The sequence below is a fragment of the Penaeus monodon genome, chromosome 1 (assembly GCF_015228065.2).
Source record: "Penaeus monodon isolate SGIC_2016 chromosome 1, NSTDA_Pmon_1, whole genome shotgun sequence".
NCBI lineage: Eukaryota > Metazoa > Arthropoda > Malacostraca > Decapoda > Penaeidae > Penaeus > Penaeus monodon.
The window spans coordinates 1,706,219-1,710,100 of NC_051386.1; positions in this window are offsets into that span (position 1 = coordinate 1,706,219).

The window sequence follows — 3,882 nt, forward strand, 5'->3', positions numbered from 1 at the left end:
AGCCGGTTAGATCCAACACCCCCTCCCCCCCTCCCCCCCCTCCTAACAGGCAACTGCAAGAGCATGTGCTTCGTGCGACTCTCGTGCCTGGCTTGGTCCTTCATCAACCTCACCGACGGGACCTCTGAGTGCAGGTTGGCCGACGCAGGCCCTTCGGGGCACTTGGTCGAGAACAACACGGACGCCGTCTATTTCTTCTTGCAAGGTGAGGCCAGTCCCACTCACGCACTTCTCGTCATGCAGTGAGAGGGGCCTTACGTATATATTAAACTATACATATATATTTTTTTTTTTAATTACTAATAATTTAACTCTTGGTAGCACTGTCACCTCCGAAGAGTGGATTGATGGGAAACACCAAGGAAAACTTTGTTTGTCATATATATATATATATATATATATATATATATATATATATATATATATATATAAATATAATATATATATATATATATATATATATATATAATATATATATATATATATATATATAATTTTTGCTTATTCTTTCAACAGCTATTTATTCCACTGCAGGAAATCGGCCTCTCTCAATTCATTATTTGAGAGGGTATTTGGCAGTCTCACCATTGCCTGATTGGATGCCCTTCCTGATCAACCGCGGTACGGCGTTTAACACCTATCCCACGGCGGCGACTTCCCCTATGAAGCCTGAGTTTTGACTTCTTAAGGCGATATGTCGTTTTCTCGCCGTGAGATCGGGCTCGAGCTAGCAGTCGGAGCGCAGGCATTTTTAAGACTGCCGCGACGGGAAATTGAACTCGGGACCATGAGGGTCGAAGTCCAGTGCTCTAACCACTGGACCATTGTGGCAGTGTGTGTGTGTGTGTATTTGTGTACCCAGTAGACCACGTGGCTGGTTCCCATGTGGCTCTAAGTCGAGTTAAGAAGCAACAACTCAGCGAGGGCGTAGGTGACGATTTATCTGACCCCGTCTGACCTTTCAGTTCGGGGTCCAGCACTCGAGGTGCTAAGGTCAGTCTAGCCTTTGGCCCTCAGGGCTGGTTGACTGGACCCTGCACCCAGCGCTTACCGAAGACATAGTCTCATGTGCTCCCTTCACGTGTAGAACTCTTCATAATAAAGAGTCAAGCCATCATAACCACTATCACGGTCAACCGGCCATAACCATTGTTTAAGGTCCTGTGCCTTTAACAAACTGGCGGCAGCGGTGGTTTTTGCGTCCTTTAGGATCGCGGACACACGGACACACAGTCTCCAAAATTCGCTCGACCGTCTTCCACGATCGACTCTATTTTCAAAACCACATGAGTACACGTTTTTATTTCTTTTCCCTTCATTCTTCCCCCATAAAATTGTGTTTTTAAGCCATATGTGTAGTCACTCTCCCGTTGATTTTTGTTGGGTAAAGTGCTAATTGACAACAAATGGCACGTTCTCACACTATTCTTCTGACTTTAGATCGCATTATTATATGCGGTCAACAAACATGAATATTGTTCCTTAATCAAGTAGTTAATTAATTTCTCTCATTATTAGAGATTCATATTGTTTCAACTACAACGAATTTAATGGATAAAGTAATTATTGTTATCATGGACATCATTTCATTTTATCGCCCTGACCTGACCGTACTTTCTCTTACCCTTCTGGTCAGTTGGGACGTGGAAAGGGCCAAGAGATGACCACTTGTTTTTCCCGTAATTTGTGGGATAACCGTAGCATCATTACATTGCTCAGTGGTGACACGTTCTTTTGGTGCTAGAACAGAGTTTGTAACGCGATTTTATATACATATATTATTTTGAGTATATTTGTTAGGATCTTCCCCCATATCAATAGTGCCCCAGGGCTGCCAGATATAAGCTGGGGTTGCATAAATCGCCTAATTAATCTACAGTCCTATGTTACGATAGTAGATACAGGTAAAACCGAAGTTATTTCGTTCGTTCGGCAACTTCCGAGTCGGTGTGACCAGCATTAGGGTCTGTTCATTAACGTAGGACTAGGGTTTAAGAAGCTAGAATCGTTATTCACTTATTAATCACGGCCCTTCTCACTCCTGAGTCACTTTGCCTGTTTTGGGTAAATTGGGTAAGGAATCGTGTTATTCACGATAGTTAGATAACCTGGTGGAGTAAATGTCATCTGGCAACCCATCACAGATATTAGAAGAGATCTTTATTTTATAATTTCCCCCCGCTCAGTGTCACTTCATTATACGGCATTTTGGGTATAAGAACCCCCCCCCACCCCCCCGTTGAGAGTCTAACATGCAATAGCAAGACGTGGCTACCTCGGCAGTTCAGAATTTCTTACCATCAAGATTTGCTTGCTAGAAACTTGTGAATATGTTTTCACTCATCATTGCATTAGGGCGTACATTCTATTGCATACATTAAATTAATGCTGAATTCATGTGGTATTTGAAATAATGGTTGGTAGTTCAAGCAGGTCCATGCGGGAGCGTGCTACTGATGGCTCCCTCTCCTATTCTTTATCAACAAACAACAACAAAGACAAATATAAGTGAAACAAACATTAAAAACGGCAGGATTTATATAAATACCCGCTGGTAGCACTTTAAACCCCTCCTTCCTGTTGCCCCCCTCTTTTTTCTTACTGTTTTGCCCTTACGGTGTATGATTCTGGTTCCCCAACTATATAATGCAATCACACCGGAGATATCCGCAAGGCAACAAAGAAGAACCCTGCTGCAGAATGAAGGACGTCACCAGAAGATTGCAGAGCCTGCGGACCAGATGTTCGTCATTGCAGGTATTAAGCGGCCTCCATAATTGTACGGAAGAGTACGCCGCCCTCCGGGACAACCCATAGATCCAGCGAAATACCATGAAATCACCAGCGGCAGGTACCGTCGTCCCAGGATGCTGTGGAAGGGCGCCGCCTGCCGGACGCCCGTAGATCCAGACAAAGATTATGAGGATGCGAGCTAGCATGTAGCATGCAGCCGATAAGACCGAACCTGATCTGCGAGGACGGTGGACGAGTCACACCGCGCCGAGTTAGACCTTTGCCAAGCACTACGAGGAAGTCTAGACGAATCCTAAGGTCGGGACGGATAGATTACACCACGGACCAGGAAGAAGAGACACGGGAGCCTAGCATCCACGAAGTATTACCAAGCAATGCACGTGAGAATGAGATGACCAGCCAATCAGGACCAGGGCAAAGTTGGTTTACCCCCTTGAGGCCAATCTAAGGTGCCTTGAGGGCGATGCCGTGCGTAGGTGGGCCGCAAATATGGCGTGTACAGAAGCACGAAGATGTGTAACCCCATTGACAATAGACCACATGCGTTGCCACGTGGCTCTAAGTCGAGTTAAGAGGAAGAACTCAGCTAGGGCGTAGATCCGGGATTTATCTGACCGTCGTTTGACCTTTCAGTTCGTGTCCCAGCGCTCGAGGTGATAAGGGTCAGTCCAGCCTTCGCTCCTCGGGCTGGTTGGCCAGACCCGCGACCCCTGCGCCAGCGCTTATCCCCAGACATAGTCCTCCGTGCGCTCCCTTCACTGTGTAGAACTCCTTCATAATAAAGAGCCAAAGCCATCATAATCACTATCACGGCAACCGCCATAACCATTGTTTGAGGTCCTGTGCCTTTTACAGTGTTGTGTGGTGGTGTGTGTGTTTGTGTGTTTGTTGTGGGTGTGTGTGTGTGGTGTGTGTGGTTTTTGTGTGTGTGTGTGTGTGTGTGTGTGTGTGTTTTAGACCCACAATGTATTATGTGTATAATATATTATTTATGTGTGTTTGTGTGTGTATATTATGTTTACACTACATACACATATATAGCAACACACACATCTATATGTTAAAATACACACATACATAGATAGCCAATGCCCCACACACTCGCACACACACACACACACACACACA